Source organism: Mirounga angustirostris, unplaced genomic scaffold (assembly GCF_029215605.1).
Source record: "Mirounga angustirostris isolate CCGP_5_RB_7025 unplaced genomic scaffold, mMirAng1.0.hap1 SCAF_10, whole genome shotgun sequence".
Classification (NCBI taxonomy): Eukaryota; Metazoa; Chordata; class Mammalia; order Carnivora; family Phocidae; genus Mirounga; species Mirounga angustirostris.
Window position 1 is genome coordinate 3,207,176 of NW_026991718.1, and position 16,456 is coordinate 3,223,631.

Consider the following 16,456-nt stretch of genomic DNA (forward strand, 5'->3'; position numbering starts at 1 on the left):
ACCCTACAAACAGCCCTCCTCACTGGTACCCTGTGTTCCTCCCTAAAATAATAGGCTCCACAGTGAGTCACTGACCCTGTATATCTCTTGTATATCTCAGTTAATTTTTACAATAATCTCCTGAATAGGTATGGTTATCTCCACAATTCATAGATGAAGAAACCAAGGCTCAGAGAATTTAAGTCTTTGGCCCAGTGTAACTACGAAGCACTAGACTCAGCACCCCGCAGGCCCAGGGTGGCCTCTTTGAACTATCTTTCCATCTCCTGCCCTCCCCTTCTCTCTGGTCCAGGGCTCTGAGGGCAGCTCACCAGACATGGGCTGGGCCCACAGACCTCCCTCTGGCCAGGCCAGGCCAGCCGGCCATCCTCACCCCACCCAGGGAAAACTCTCCCCAGCCATTCCTGAGGTCCCCCTAGGACGCAGAGGTCCTTCAGGCCCTCCCATGAACCCTCAAGCTCTGTCCTGTGCAACTAGACTCAGCAGGTAGGTTTGTGCCTTGCAGCATGTTCTTTTCTAGAGTGGTAAGATTTTGATAAATGAGACCTGAGATGGGGAGCACACTTGCGCAGGGGCCTCCAGCAAGCTCAGGCAGAGCTAAGTTCGGTTCAAGGTTCGGGCACGACCCACGAAGTTCAGGTTCAAGGCTCTGGCCAGGCCCAGCTCCACAACACTACACAGCCCTACATACAAACAGGAAGAAAAGCTCCAAAACACACATCCATAAACAAAAAGGCTGGATAATAAGACAAATGTTGACAAATATGAAGAATTATCAAAATACAGAACCATAAAACAAACTCTTAGTTCTTCCAACATTCGGGGGGGGGTGGTGGAGTGTGTGTTTATTTCTCAATTACTACCCATTCCTCAATTGCTTACTTTAATTCATAGGACCCAAATTATAGAAAAGCAGATAAATAGTAAATTTCACAATCATCATGCCATTCCTCAGATTAAAAAAAAAACTGTTACAAGTTCTCATCTTTTCCAAAATACTCCTACTATCCTGGGGATACTATTGGGTGCTAAAAAACTCTCTTGAGTTAATCTGCCGGGTTTTTTAGCTCAAGTTTCCTGTTTGGTGGTCAAACATGGGGTTGACATCTGCTTTCTCCTGCGACTACTCTCCATATAAATTAGCTGCCAGTTACCTACACTGCAGCGCTAAGGCACTTAGACTTATTTCCAAACCACTGCTTTGCATCCTACATTTTCCTGGCCTTCCCCAAAATAAAATTCTTTGCAGGGGCATGTGATGGAACTAACCAGGCCTAGCACCCACTGGGCCGCAGGAAAGAGGCACGGAGGCCTGACAGAGGAGGAACCACACAGTAATCTGAGAACCGGATTCCAACCCTGGTCAATCTGCCACCCAGCAGCTGTGTGACCTTGGTCACGTTGGTCAGCCTCCCTGGGCCTCAGTTTCCTCCACTGCAGAGCAAGAATCCTATGCCCCGGGAACATTTTCATAAAAGTTCCGGGCGCACCGCAGGGACTACCCGCTGCCCAGCCCGAACCCACCCGTCCCCGCTGGATGGAGCCGATCCCGCCGTCCCGGGGTCCCTCGGCAGACCCCCTCCCCGGGGACCGACAGGCGGGTCAAGGTCAGCCCTGCGTGCGCCCTGAAAGGGAAGGCCCGAGGGATGCTGGCGACGCCGCCCGGGCCCCGGGCCTGGTCTCCGCCTCCCTCTCCGATGCACTTCCCCCGAAAGGACCGCGGAGACCGAGCTCGGTCCCCCCGCGTCGGGTCGACCCCGTCCCCCCGCCCGGCTCCGGCCCCGCCGCGCGCCCCCCGCTCTCGGGGCCCCGCCCCGCCCGGCCCTGCCGAGGCTGCGGCCCCTCCCTGATAGCGGCCGGGGCTCCGCCGCGGCTCGGCCTGGGGCTCGGCGAGCGGCGGACGGCGCGGAGGCGTTTACTCACCGTGCGGCGCGGCGCGCGTGGCCGCCTTTGTATGCAAACACTCTCTGCCCGCCGCGCGCTCGCTGTCACTGCCGACTGCCCCCGCCGGCGGGGGCGGGGCGGGGGCGGGGCGGAGGCGGGGCGGAGGCGGGGCGAAGGCGGAGCGAAGGCGGGGCGAGCGGGGCCGCGCGAGGGCCCCCGCGAGGCGCGAGCCGCTCTGCAGCTTTCAGGGCCATCCTGGCCCCAGGCAGCCCAGCCTCCTTCGAAGGAAGGCTCCAGTCCGCTAGCCCTTTCTTCACCGCCCACCGCCTGTTGGGCACGACATCTTAGGCCACGTTTCTGATTATCCTATCCAAAGCCAAAGTCATTTATTTAATTCACCAGGCTAGACTGACATGTTCCGGGAAGCCTCTGAATTCAGGGGGCTTTCAACATCAGCTGTAGAGCAGCCAGGTAAAGCGATCCAAAACCGCCCAGGGCCTGGGGGGCTGCCATCTCGGCCCTGCTCTTTAAGAGCGGTGGGACCCAGGCAAGTCCCATAACCTTTCTGACCCAGGATCTTAGTTTCTGCAACCGTGTCGTGGCAGCCAACCTTGTTGGCCAAATTGCAACTTACACTTATCTTTTCAACATCGGTTCACCTTCATCCTTTATTCAAATGCCCAAGGACTCCTGCTTCATCCATTCATTAAGCAAATACTTGTCAGGCTCTGTTCCAGACACTAAGAACAAGAGACAGGACCCTGCTCCTTTGGAGCTTCCATTCTCCAGCAAGGAGACAGGCAATGGCTGAATAACGAAGAAAACAATCTGCAGCTACCTGATGTAGATCAGATGATCACAGGCGGCCACGTTTGAACAGAAATCCTAAATGACAAGAAACACCAGAGTCCTACAAAAATTTGGTGGGTAGAACTTTCTAGAGAGCAGAAACAGCACGTGTAAAGGTCCTAAAGCAGCCCTCTGTGAATGGCTGGAGCCACGGGTAGCTGGAAGGGTAGCAGGGACCAAATCTTGGGGATCTTGTAGGCCAACTAAGAAGTTTAGATATTCCAAGAAGGGTTTTAAGCCTGAGAATGATACGATCTAATTTACATTTTTTAAAACCACTTCTCTGTTATGTGGAAAATGGAGTGTAGGGGGGCAGAGTGGAAGTGCACACACATTACTACAGGAAACCAGAGGAGAGGATATGGCTCAGACTGATGGGAGGGTGAGGGGGTTGTGAGAAGTGGAAAGGTTTCGAAAATATTTTGGAGGTAAGTAAACACATGGATTGGCGGATGTATGGGTGGAGTGGGTATGGCGAATCCAGGGTTAAATCCCCATGTGGAGCTTGAACAACTGAGGGATAATGGTGCTGTTCACTGAGATCCAGAAGGAAGAAGCAGCAGGCCTGGAAGGAAATGCAGGAGTGCAGTTTGGGCCACGCTAAGTTTGAGATGCTTTTCAGCCATCCCAGAGGAGATGTTGGGAAAGCATCTTTAGAGATGTCGGGCTGGCTCTAGATAGAAGATGGGGGTCATCTGCCCTGGGCGCTTTGCCCAGGTGAAGTGTCTTCTTCCAGCTGGCCATCGGTGGATGCGTTCAAGCTGGTCTTGGGGTGACTCCCATCCAGGCAGCCTGTCCCCAGGAAAGCAGGTGACCCCTCCCCATTGGCATTTGGGAGGAGGGGGCTACAAAGTGGATCGTTGTTAACAGGTGAGATTCCTCCACAGGGATGTGTCTCGGAGACCAAAGAGGAGAGGTTACCACTGCTGCCGGCAAATTGCAGGGCCCCAGAAGGAAGCATTCTTAGGCTCCCCACTCTCCTAGGGAGTATTTGGCCTCGGAGTCAGGAAGCAACGCTACCCCAATGGAAAAGCTTTCTGGAGGGAAAGTCCAACTTCAGGCCACTTAAGTGAAGACTCTGCTTAAAATAGATCTTGAATTATTAAAATTTGGAGACTAGAGGTCTAAACACATAAGAAAATCCAGTCCAAAACACTCGTTCTACAAATGATGAACATGGGGCAGAGTGGGGTTGAGGTTCACCCCAGGTCACCCCAAGTGAAGTCTGATGGCTGCCAAGCTTAGCCTGCCACCTCAGGAGAGGCACTTCCCCTGCTATCCCCATTACTGCCACAATATCTAAACAGAGCCAGATGCTGAAGGGGGGAATTTTTTCAGACAAGCCTCCAGGGGAGAACATGCACTAGATTACATTTCACTTTCTGATCCTGCCCTGTCTGGAGTCCCCCTGGGAGGGCCCTTTCTGTGTTGTCAGCTACTAGGCTGGTGACCTGGCTGTGACTCAGCCTGGAAGAGCTGAGGTGATCCCCTTGGCCAATCCCTGCACCTGCCGCCTTCAGCCCAACTCGGAAGATAAGAAGGAACCACAGAGATGAGTAAACTTACTCCAGTCTCCAGCAGGAGGAAGAAGGAAGGGCTGAGTGAAGCCAGGGCAAAGCAGCACACACATCCTTGATTCTAAAGACTCAGTTTCACAATCTGGAAAATGGGAGGCAGATCCACTTTGAGGATGGAAAAGTCCATCGTGTAAAATTCATGGCACAGTGGCTGACTTGAAAGATTCTTAAATTCTAAAAACCCCATATATTAGGGAGTGGCGACTCCCAGAGGAGGTGGGTGTTCGGTGCTTAGCCCCACTGTGATCCAGAGAGACCACCAAGCTCACTCAGCATCAGGACCCAGCAGGCTGCTGAGCCCCGCTCCAGGAGGGACACCCAGAGAGTACCAATGACAACTCCCCAGCTGCAGCAGCTTTTCTGTGCATAAAAAGTGAGGAGAGTGGTAAAAGCAGCCCTATTCTAGCTGGAAAAACTCCCCCTGTTTAGCCAGGGATAATAACTGATTTATCCTGGGAACTCTGAACTTTTCCAGATGTATTACTCACACAATGGAAAGGGCTCTGCACAGGCGAGGGGGGACAGGAGGGGTGAACGCCCCTCTTCATGGGACCTCAGCACGCATTGTCAGTAGGTGTACAGATGACTGGTCTCCTGATGGCTCTGAGGAGTGGCATCCACCGTTAGCTCTGTAAATGCCCCAGGGCAGGAAGGACATTAAAGAAAGAACAGTGAATTTTCCCCCAGAGGGCTGCACTTGATCTCCTGATCTCTGGCAGGGATGACTCGGGCTCTCAGGAAGGGAAGGGATCTCCTCGGGATCCAAGGCCAGTCCTTGCCCTGGTGGGGGGGCGGGGGGGGAGGCCTGATGAGATAGGTGACTTCAGCACCAGCACCCCCTTGCTCAGGGCCTCAAGAATTAGCTGGGAACCATTAACCACCTGGTGTCACCTCACGCCCCTCAAAGGGTAGGGGACAGAGCAGCCTGGAAGCCGCCAGAGACAGAGTGGGTCCCCTGGGTGCAGGTGGGTGGGCTGACCAAAGCAAGTTTCAAGGGGGGAACAAGCAGGCGTGGGGGGCCCTGAGTCCCACAAGGAGAGGAAGAGGAGGATGGTGGGCCTGGGAAACAAACGTGCTCAAAGCACAAAGGCTCACCCCAAAACTGGAACGAGGATGCTGATTAGGACTGCGGCATCCAAGAGAGCAAAAGAAGTCCCAGGGAGATAAAGGGGAGGGGCTGACGGTGGGCTACAGCTGGATCGTGGAGGCCACACCACCCAATTCAGCCTAACAGAGACCTGGATTAGACAGCATCATGTACCCTCCCTGAGCACGTGCCGAGCAGCTGAGGATGCGGGCTTGGGGCACAGGGAGATGCGGCTCACCCAGGGGGCCTGCTCTGGGACAGGGCCCGCTGGGCCCACACCAACTCTCTCTAGAGCAGGCCCTGCGTGAAGTGCTGGGAGCTCGACCAGGGAGCAGACCAGATACGGCATCTGACCTCAGTGAGTGGATGGTTTGGGGTCAGAATCATGGCCAATTGCACAAATACACACACAGAACTATCCCTCCAGCCAGAGCTGCCATGGCCTGAAGGGCCGTACACGGCCGGCCGCAGGTTCAACCCGCTCCAGCCCCGAGGAGGCCGGTTCAGCTGACCTTGGTGCCCTGAGCAGGCCCTCATCGGGGCTAATCTGAGCCAGGTGTGGAGGAGCAGAACCGTGGGCATAAGAACCACCTGTGCAGAACAGTCTGGTGTGTGCAGAGGTGAAGGAAGGTCCTGGCTGGCCTCCGATGCAGTGAGGGTGAGCACAGCAAGTCCCATGACTGCCCCGGCAGGGCTCCCAGCCTGTGTCCCCTGCGATCAGGAGACGCTGGGACACCCTTTCTCCTCTGGACAAATGGGGAAGATTATAAGGAGCCAGGCAAGGTCCAAAAGAGATTTTTGCTGGGACTAGTACCTTGGTCCCTCTTCCCGGTTGCACTCCGGGCCTGCAGGTCCCAGGTCTCTGTTGCTAAAATGGAAGCCACCCGCCCCAGGTGGAGGAATCCCTTGCCCCCAGAACAGCAAACCAAGAGGAAAACTCCTACAATTTCAGGAGTGGAATTTTAAGCCGATAAATCTGACATTTTCTGGTCAGCACCGAAGAGGTGATCTATCACACAGACCCTCTCCATCCAGTAAAGCAAGATGAGGTAATCCACCTAGTAAGAACTCCTGTCCTTCTCCTTAGGGGAAGGTGACCTGGCCTGAAACAATCCTTTCTTCTCTTTTGCTAATTTCTTGCCCCACTCTCCTTCCCATAAGAACCTTGTATTTTGTACAACTCCTCCGAGCTCCCTTGTTGACTTGCTGATGGGACGCTGCCTGATTCATGAATGGCTTCATAAAGCTAATTTGATTTTCAAATTTACTCAGTTAAATTTTGTTTTGTTTTGTTTTGTTTTTAACTCTGCAAAACAGCCCACACACCTTGGAAGTTGTGTCCTGGAATGTGAGCTCCAGATCAGTGTGTCTCAGTTTACTCTATAGATTTGACCCTTCCCAGGTTGTCCCCAAGCTTACAGTAAACAGTTGTCTTTGCCAGTCCCAAACTGATCATCACCCCATCTGGAAAGGCCTGAGCATTTGTCAATCAGAACGGACACCAGGCAGAGTGGAGCAAGGGCCAGCCGGATTATGGAGGTTAAGACGGGCTAGGGGAGGACAGATGAGGTGGCAGGAATGAGGCCACTTAGGGAACTTGGGACAACCACCAATAATTAGTGTCTCTAAATTTCCAATATTTTAACCATTGGCAAGGCCATATTAGTGTATCCTAGCTGAATCTACCCAAGAAGAAAACATATTTGGAGTTAACTGGGAAATGCATTTGCTATGGACTGCATGGTAATGTTCTCCCCCTCCCCGCCACCCCCCAATTTATATGTTGAAGCCCCGATTCCCCATATGAGGGCATTTGGAGATGAGGAGGTAGTTAGGCTTAGGTGAGGTTGTGAAGGCAGAGCCCTTTCAGAAACCTGGACCCACAAAGCGAAGCATAGTGATTCAACCTCCGACCTAGGTGAGGGAAGCTGGCTCCAGAATAAAGTCAGGTTCCTGCAAAGAGACTAGTAGCCCATTACATTGCTGTGAGCTCTGAGCCAGCCTCAAGCTTACTGCTCAGCTAGCTACTAGGCTTTTCGGCCGATGGAACTTCGCTACCAGTTAAGATAAAATCTATGATGCTGAGTAATACAATCCTTTGTCAGCCCTAAAAAAGACAATTAGGGAAGCAGAAAAGGACTGGATCTGCCAACAAATTACAACATCTGTTAACGTGCAGAATTTAAATGCTGCTTGCCTGTAGTCATCCACATCGGCAGCTCCTTGTTGCCTGCAGCCTAAATACAACCTCTTTAATTATTATTGACTGAGAACCTGGGGCTGGTTGAGGAAAGTAACTCCACATTCTGAGGATTTCAACTCATCTATCTCATCATCTCTTGTTCTTAGAATAAACAAAATCATTCTAGAACTGGACATTCTCACCCACCCCTAATATTCTAGTGCTTCCCACAAAAATGTGTCACGTATTAGAATCACCTGGGAAACTGTTACAACTCTCAATGCCCAGGGGAACTCTTGATTTTGGCTCAGGTCATGATCTCAGGATCCTGGGATGGAGCCCTGAGTTGGGCTCTGCACTCAGCCGCTTGAGGATTCGAGGATTCTTTCCCTCCTTTTCCCTCTGCCCCTCCCCCCTGCTCATGCTAGCTCTCTCTTGCTCTCACTTAAAAAAAAAAAAAAAACTCTCAATGCCCAGACTACAGTGCACATCCATTAACCACAGTTTCTGGGGGTAGGACCCAGCACCGGTATATTGCAAAACTCCCCATGAGATTTCAGGGGACAATCACTTCCAAGAACCAATGTTCTAAGAGCCCACTTCCCTTCAGCCTGTATCCTGGCCATTGTGGCCTCTCTCAAAGCTCACCTTCCCCTCTCCCAGCCCCCTATGCCAAGGGCCACCATATAACTTATATTTCTTCTAAGTGTCCATACAATGGAACCCATACAAGCCAGCTCAAGCAAAGTGAGTGAGTGTGTGTGTGTGTGTGTGTGTGTGTGTGTGTGAATGGAGCATGATACATTCAAAGGAGCAGAGGATTCTGGACGTGGGTCTTGATCTCTAGTACTCAGTTCCTTCCCACTGGGTTACCTCTGCTTCCTCTCTCCCCTGCGGGGGGGGGGGGGGGCAGGTTCTCCTCCCTCATCAGTCTGGCGGCCCATAGCCTGCCATGCGCCTCTCGCCTTCACACGCCGTCCCCTTCAGATCCTCCATCTCCCACATTCTGAGAGAAAAATCCCAGCAACCCAGGTCACCCTCTCACCCTGGTATACATAGTCTTAGGTCGCTGACATCCTAGGGATGGCCACCTTAAGGTCATGTGCCCCTCCCTGGCCCAGAGCTCCCTGTTCTGCTCGCATCCCCTTTTCCTTCACCCAGTGCACCCGAGACACAGTGCTAGAGGCTGGAGGAGATGGGGGCTGTGAGCCAGGCGCTGCGCCTTCCTTCCAGGCCTTCTTAAATCGGCCAGGTATCACAGCCTTGGTGTGAGTGAGTACCTTTCTGGAAGAGGAAGGAGGTGCTGTGGAAAAGCCCAGAAGGCAGGGTCCACACGGAGGCCTAGGAGCCACCCAGGGGAGGGGTTCCCAGCTGGGCTTTTGATCCGCTTCACCTCTTGCTAGTTACGTAATCTAGGGGAAGTCACATTTGACCTCTCTGGCCCTCAGTTTCCTTTTCTACTAGATTGGGGTACAAATGCCTGTTTCGTGGGGCTGTGTGGAGGAATACACGATCGAAAGCATTTGCTGCAAGGTCCAGTACAATATACACGGCCCACTCTGTGAACCTGATACTAATAATGATAATTCCTATTTTTTGTATTTACTATGAACACTTGGGAGCCTGCTAACAAACGCGGTATCAGGTTTGGGCCTTCAGGATGGGGAAGACTTCTGACAGATGAACTGTATGCAGGTGGAGGCATTTGAGGCCGAAAGAACAGCACCCAGGAAGGCACGATAAAGGCGCATGGGGGACGGTGAGCTCTCGGGGTCATGTGTTCCAATTATGTGGGCGCCTCCCCAGTTAGTGTGCGAGAATAAACTTCTATTCTCCTCCTCTTTTCTCTAGTGTCTGGTGTGGGCTGGGCCCACAGGGAGGTCTCAGAAGACATGCTGAGTCACTGATGAATTGATTGGCTGGGTTCAATTAGCACAGGAAGGAATCACTCACTTAGGAGAATGAAAGTCAATTTCCTGGATTAAAACACATGTTGCTTGGACTTAGGAGAGCTAAATTGATTTTCCTTTCACCCAAGGCAGAACATTAATATCACACATAAGGAAAACGACAGGCACCTACAAGGAACATCAAAGATGGTAGAGCAGCAGGATCTCCCTCCTTCGCGTCCTCGGTGTCCCTGGGAGCACTCCCTCAGTATCTTCCCAGCCCGCCCCTCCCTCCAGGCTTCATCCCTCCAGGCCTCATCCCCTCCCCAGTCTTGTGAGAGGCACTGTCCAGCTGCAGCTGGAATGCTCCTTGCTGGTGTAAGGGTCAAGCCGAATGGAGAAAAAAACGCAATCCTCCCTGGTGCATTAAGGGAGACAGATTGCCTTCCCTCCCTTTTCTTAGAGCATTTACGATACCACACTTACTATAAATTCCTTCTCTGAGCATTTACGATAGCACACTTATTATAAATTCTTACATCTTTTGAGATGTAAGTAAATTTTTTTTTTAAAGATTTTATTTATTTATTTGACAGAGAGAGAGACACAGCGAGAGAGGGAACACAAGCAGGGAGAGTGGGAGAGGAGAAGCAGGCTCCCCATGGAGCAGGGAGCCCGATGCGGGGCTCGATCCCAGGACCCCGGGATCATGACCTGAGCTGAAGGCAGGCGCTTAACGACTGAGCCACCCAGGCGCCCCTGTAAGTAAATCTTCTTAAAGGCTAAATAAGCCTTTACTCTGAGCACCTGGACAACTCAGACTTGTTTCAGGGACCTGGAAGCCATCTCTTTGAAACGTAAACATCTCACGTCTCTCTCCCAGTATTCCTGGGAGGGTAGGTACCTAACTTCAGCAGGTGCCATGCCTCGCTCCAAGGTGCGGAACTAGGTCCTATCATAAAGGATACTAGAAGTTTCATTTTCCCTTTGGATAGAGGCAATAAGCTATTAACACAGAGGGCCGCCGCATTAGCAGGTAAGCTAGGACGAAGTGTGCGTGACAAATGGTGCTGTCTAGTCTCTCCTGCTTGAGAACTAGTTGTCTTTGAACTTGAGAACATTATGCAATGTGTTGTATCAGCCTGACTATAGGAAGGGATGAAATTTCTTTCTGTCACTGTAATCTCTTAGCCAATTGCCTGTGATACACATCATGTTCAATAAACGTTTTCTTTCTCTTCTCCTTTTGTGGAGAGGTTTTCTGGGGTAGGAGGAATTTTTTTGTTTTTCTTTTTTTAATGATACATCCTCAACACTGGCCCAGCTATCCTCAGGACATAGGCTTTTCCTGACTCTCAGTTCAGTGAGCCAAGACAGGAAGCTTACAGTGGGGGGGGGGGGGGGGGGGGTGCGGCTGAAGTTAATTCAAGAGAGAAGCACTACAAACCTGATTCTGGCCACAGGGCAAGTTATTATTACTACCTTCCATCCCTCATCCTGTGAATTCTCTCTCAAAGTTAGGTTAGTTAGGACTCCAAAGCATCCATGGATAGAAAGCCCCAATCTATGAACTTAATGTGGAAAAAATTAAATCTTCATTTCACTGATTTCTAACTCAAATTTAGCAGTATCTCCTTCCATTATGAATGCTGGTCACAAAACACAGCAGTCGGAACAGGACCTGTGACCAACACCAGCAAAAAAAGTCACAGATATTTCCATGCCACCTCGAAGTTGTTGCAGATACTGCCAAATATTATATACAGTCATTACTACTTCAAAATTATGGTTGCTATTAGATCTGCCGCACAGGGACAGGAGAACCGAGGAAGTCAGCCTTCTAAGAGCCAGGGACAGGCAGCCAGCCTCCACGGAGGCTTCATCACAACAGAGATTTCTACCTCCGCCCCCTCACACGGTCAGGCTCACGAGAACGAGAACCACGGGGTAACAAGAACAGCACGGAGAGGAAAAAGAACATACAAAGGAACCCTCTCTGAGGTTCAGTGCAAGGGAAAGGTCTAAAGACGAGAGTCAGGCAGACATTTCTCTGATAACCCCCACCGTAAAATACAAAGTGTTCCAACAGGAAATTGACGGGTTTCGTGAACTAGCGATAGCTCCCGCCTCCACACTGCAGGCCTACCAGGAGGAAAAGCAGGTCCTCTTCTGGAGAGAAAAACAAGTTGTCTGAGTTTCTACAGTTCTACCAAGATGTACGCTTTCAAGAAAGAATTATGATGCAAATGGAAAGGCAAGGAGAAAAACCAGCACACTCCCAAGAGACAGACAGCAATGGTAAGAGCCAGACTCAGGTACGACACCGATGTTGGAACTATCTGATACGGATTTTTTTAAAAACTAACAGGTTAAAAGTCTCTAACGCATAAGGTATACGTTATGCAAGATCAGATGTGTAATTTCACTGGAGAGATGAGAACTGTAAGAATCCAATGAAGATGCTAGAAATGAAAAATACTGTCATGAAGATGAAGAACATCTTCAGTGAGCTCATCAGTAGGCTCAACAGAGTGAGGAAAGAATCAGTGAAGCTGAAGTAAGTTAATTAGGGATTATCCAAACTGAAATGCAAAGAAAAAGAAAGAAAGAGAAGAGAAAAAAAAAAGAGAGAGAGAGAACAGGGCATCTAAGAGCTTGGGTCAATATCAAACAGCCTAATATTCATCTAATGGAATTCCAGAAGGAGAAGAGAGGGAGAGAACAGGGCAGAAGAAATATTTAAAAAAAATAATGGCCTAGAATTTTCCAAATTAGTGACAGACAGCAAACCACAGATCCAAGATTCTCAAAGAACACCAAGCAAGCAGGATAAATATTAGCACTAACACACATATATATACACACGCGTGCACACACAAGCATGTCACGCTTGAACTACTGAGAATAAAAGCAAAGAGAAAATCTCAAAGACGGCCAGAGAAAAGACACATTACACAGAGGAACAAGGTAAGCGTTACAGCAGACTTCTCATCAAAAACCATGCAAGAGAGCCAAAGTAAATACTGTAGACTTTGCCGAGTCCCATCGTCTCTGCTGCAACTAAATTCTGCCCCTCATAGCACAAAAGCAGTCATGGACAATATGTAAACAAAAGGGCATGACTTTGTCCAATAAAAACTTCATTTATAAAACAGGTGGTGGACCAGATATGGCCCACGTGACATAGCGTCTCAGCCCCTGGTCTAGCACGAGCATGGTAGCGATGCTGTGTGCTAATGTGAACGTGAAAGCCCCGAGGATGGGAGGGAACACTTGGGGACGTGTTGTTGCAAGGCCCTTGCCCTACACACGACATGCTATCATGTTATTTTAAGGGAAAGTCCAGTTAAAGATGTAAATTATAAGCATTTCAGAAATTAGTAAAAAAAAATTGGTCAGAGATACAAATAATAAGTCAATAAGGAGATAAAATGGAGTCACAAAAAAATGTTCAATGAACATAAGTGAAGGCAGAAGAAGAGGGAAAAAAGCAAAGGACAGAGGACACACACAGAAAAGAGCTGGTAAGATGGTGGATTTAAATCCAGCCATATCAAAATCACATTAAATACACCAGTTAAAGGATGATTGGCAGATTGAATACAACAGCATGACCTAGCTAAATACCGTCTACAAGAAATCCACCAGGCAGGGAACTTTGATGGTGGATCCAGGGTTGTATACATTGGTCAATACTCAGAGAACTGTACAGTGCAAAGAATACCACTCTCGGTAAATTTCAAAAGTCAAACAGGATGTAGGAGTGAAGACAGAATGCAGGTGGTGACTCAAATGAGTCTAACTGTATTATAAATGAATCACAGAATCACACTGAGGATGGAGAAGAAAAGAACTGACCTAACTCTGGCAGCAAGTGTTTTGACTGGATAGCATGAGGCTAACAACTACACGAACTGCATATAAACACTGTCCTCCAGCTGATAAATGAGTTTTTCACAGGGGCATGGATTAACAATTCTGAAACTGCTTCATCTGGGTACCGGGGTTGAAAATATAAGTAAATAAATTGTAGATAATAGGAGTGAGGTTTCTTGCTGTTGGAGAAAGATTCTACACAAAAGTGAAGGGGGGAAATCCTAGATTGTATCTTGTGGTCTGAACTGGAGTCAGATATGAACTCATGTTTGAGATTCATGGATGGGTGAGTAGGTAGATAGGTAGATAGATAGATAGATAGATAGATAGATAGATAGATAGATAGATAAGATGGATGGATAAATAGATAAGATAGATCGATCAACATACATGTCTGTCTATGCATAGGTAGGTTACTATACACACATATATGTTTATCTCTTTCCACTGAGAGGGACTAGAAGCAGTGACACTCCAGTAGTAGTGAATACACACACACACACACACACACACACACACATCTTGGTTTCTAAATATCATTTTCCAATAAGGGAAACTAGGGTTCACTGAAGAACTGATTCCAGGGACTGAACAGGGGAAGTACCAGATGAACCCAGAAGATCTTGTGGTACCACAAAGTAAAGAAGTGCCAAAGAAGAAGAAGGAGGAGGAGGAGGAAGGAAGGGAGAGAGAGAGGAGGGAGGGAGGGAGGAAGGAAGGAACGAACGAATGAACGAAGGGAGTGAGAGAGGGAGAGAGGGAGGGAGGGATGGAGGAAGGAAGGAGATGGGCAAGCATGTTGAAAGAGTACAGAAGCTGACCTGAAACACCTCCCAATGACCAAATTCGGAACTTGTCCAACAAAATAGCATTATTAGATTACAACCCAAATAACTCAAAAAAATTCATGAATCCATATGGAAATAAAAAATAACCGAATAAAGAAGTGAATAATGAAAACGCAGCTCTTCCTTGAAAAATTCTAATTAAAAAGAAAGAATGAGGGAAGCAGAAAAATCACCATTATATAACCAGTAATAATTGTCATGGGCAGGATCCACTGATGGAAGCTAAGGTTAGTGCACAAAGGTAAAAGCAGAAACAGAATATTTCCAAGGTTTCAAAACATTTAGTAATTACAAAGGGAAGTCAGAGTGAAAAGTCCAGGCAGACATGGCCTTAACTGGGCCATTGAGGTTAACATCTTGGGGATGCACACTGAAACCACCCCCTCACCCCCCCGTAGAAAGTACTGGGGCGGCACATTGGCTCTGTTGCCTTTCCTCAATACCATAACAACTTCAATGTGATCATGAGAAGACATTAGACAAACCCAAATCAAGGGACCCTCTAACCACTCTTCAGCAGTGTCAAGATCATGAAACAAAGGGGACTGAGGAACAGTCACAGACTGGAGGAGAATGGACAATTCAATGCCGTCGAGGATCCTGGATTTGATCCTGGAATAGGAAAATGAATTGGTAGAAAAAGTGGTAGAATCTGGATAAATTTTGCAGCTTAGTTTAAAAAAAATGGATCACTGGTTCAATATTGTCACCTTCTCTTAGTATCAAATGATTAGTAAAGACCCAAAGGCCCAAGGAGTCTGGGAGAAAGAGCACGGTGAGTTCTCGATGGGAAAAGAGGACACAGTCTTGACTTATGAAGAGGGGGTGGTTCTGATCCAGACCTTGAAGGATCATCGTATGACAACCAGTAGAAATGAGTAGAGAAGAGATTTGGGTCAGGTCCGGGGGTAGAGACGGAGCAGCAAGTTTATCAAAGGTTTGGCAGTGGTAAAATCCAAAATGTGTTCGGTATTCACTGTGCAGGTTACCAAAGAGAAAATGCCCTTATGGGTTTGTTGAGTGATTAGTATGGAAAGGCAGGCTGAGACCAACACATCATGGCCTCAAATGGCAGCCAAAGAAGTTAGTGCTTTATCCTAAAGGCCCTGGAGAGCCACTAAAAGCTTTTATAAGTAGGGAGTAAAACATTATGAAACCTCCATTTTATGAAAATGAACTTGGCCATGGTGGGCAGACCACATGGGGTGGGCAGCAGAAGACAATTTAGGTAGACGACTTCTATGATGGTCTACATATCCAGTCACAGGGTCAAGATGTCATCAGGAGCTAATTGCAAACATGGAGAATTGATAAAGGGGCAGCGCATTTCCAAATTTACCCATTTCTAAGTCTGTGTAAATGGAGAGCTCCAGGAAAATAATACTGCCAGTCACCACCCAGGTTCAGGGTGAGATGCAGGAGCATCTCTGCAGTGCTGACTCCATGCTATGAAATGAGAGTCCTTATACACCACCCCCCAGTGAAGTCCTTTTTGGTTGTGGGAAAACTGACTCTTCATTTGTTTCCCCAACTATCCATTAAAGAAGGGCCAAAGATCCAGAAAGAAAAAAAGTGTTTTGGGAACCATGGTCACATTTATCCCTGCCAGGGGCCCTTGTGTAAGCATCCGTCTATAGAGACTGCCTGCTTTGAGAAGTCTCTGACTCCCACACCATCCCAATTCAGAAACAAAACAAAGAAAAAAATGACGGTCTTAAAATCCCAATGAAATTGAACTTCCTTTAAGTATTTGTTTGCTTATTACTATTGCATGAGTAATTACTCTCAGTACAACAAATACCTCTGCTCTATGGAATAGAAGAAGGAAAGAGGAGGGAGCTGGTGGGGAGGGAGTGCAGGAAACCAGAGAGAGGAGCCAAAGGCAAATTTCACCTACTTCACAAGGGTGCTGTGGGCTCCTTGGATCCTGGTCTGGGGATGGAAATTCCCGTCCCTACTGCCTCTTGTCCTTCTAATGGGAAACAGACTCTGGAGATTCCAGTTAGGCACCAACCTGGAGAATTCCCTGAAAATATGCTCAATGTCAATGCAAAAAAAAATATATATATATATATATATATATATGCTCAATGTCAGTTGCTGGTAGATACATCTAAATGGTATTTTCCATGTTAATGAGATAAAATATTGGAAAAAATCATTTGTATAAATTAGAATTTTATAATATGGCCATTTATGGCCAGGGTTAGCATTCTTAAAAGGACTCCACTAGAAGGCAATCAATTATACTTAATAGATAAAGA

General features: G+C 48.5%; 1 protein-coding gene across 7 annotated transcripts in view; it reads right to left on the reverse strand.

Moving 5' to 3' along the window:
* LPIN1 (lipin 1) overlaps window positions 1–16,456 on the reverse strand; it is a 131,340-nt gene that overhangs the window by 70,242 nt on the left and 44,642 nt on the right. Inside the window, exon 1 of one of the 7 annotated variants that reach the window (XM_045884112.2) lies at window positions 1,924–2,033. The exons of 5 other annotated variants lie outside the window; for them this stretch is intronic. The gene's annotated coding sequence lies outside the window, so the exon portion shown is untranslated. Of the gene's footprint in view, window positions 1–546; window positions 1,501–1,923; window positions 2,034–16,456 lie in introns of those variants that run through there. One more of the 7 variants, XM_064571795.1, reaches the window with a different exon arrangement.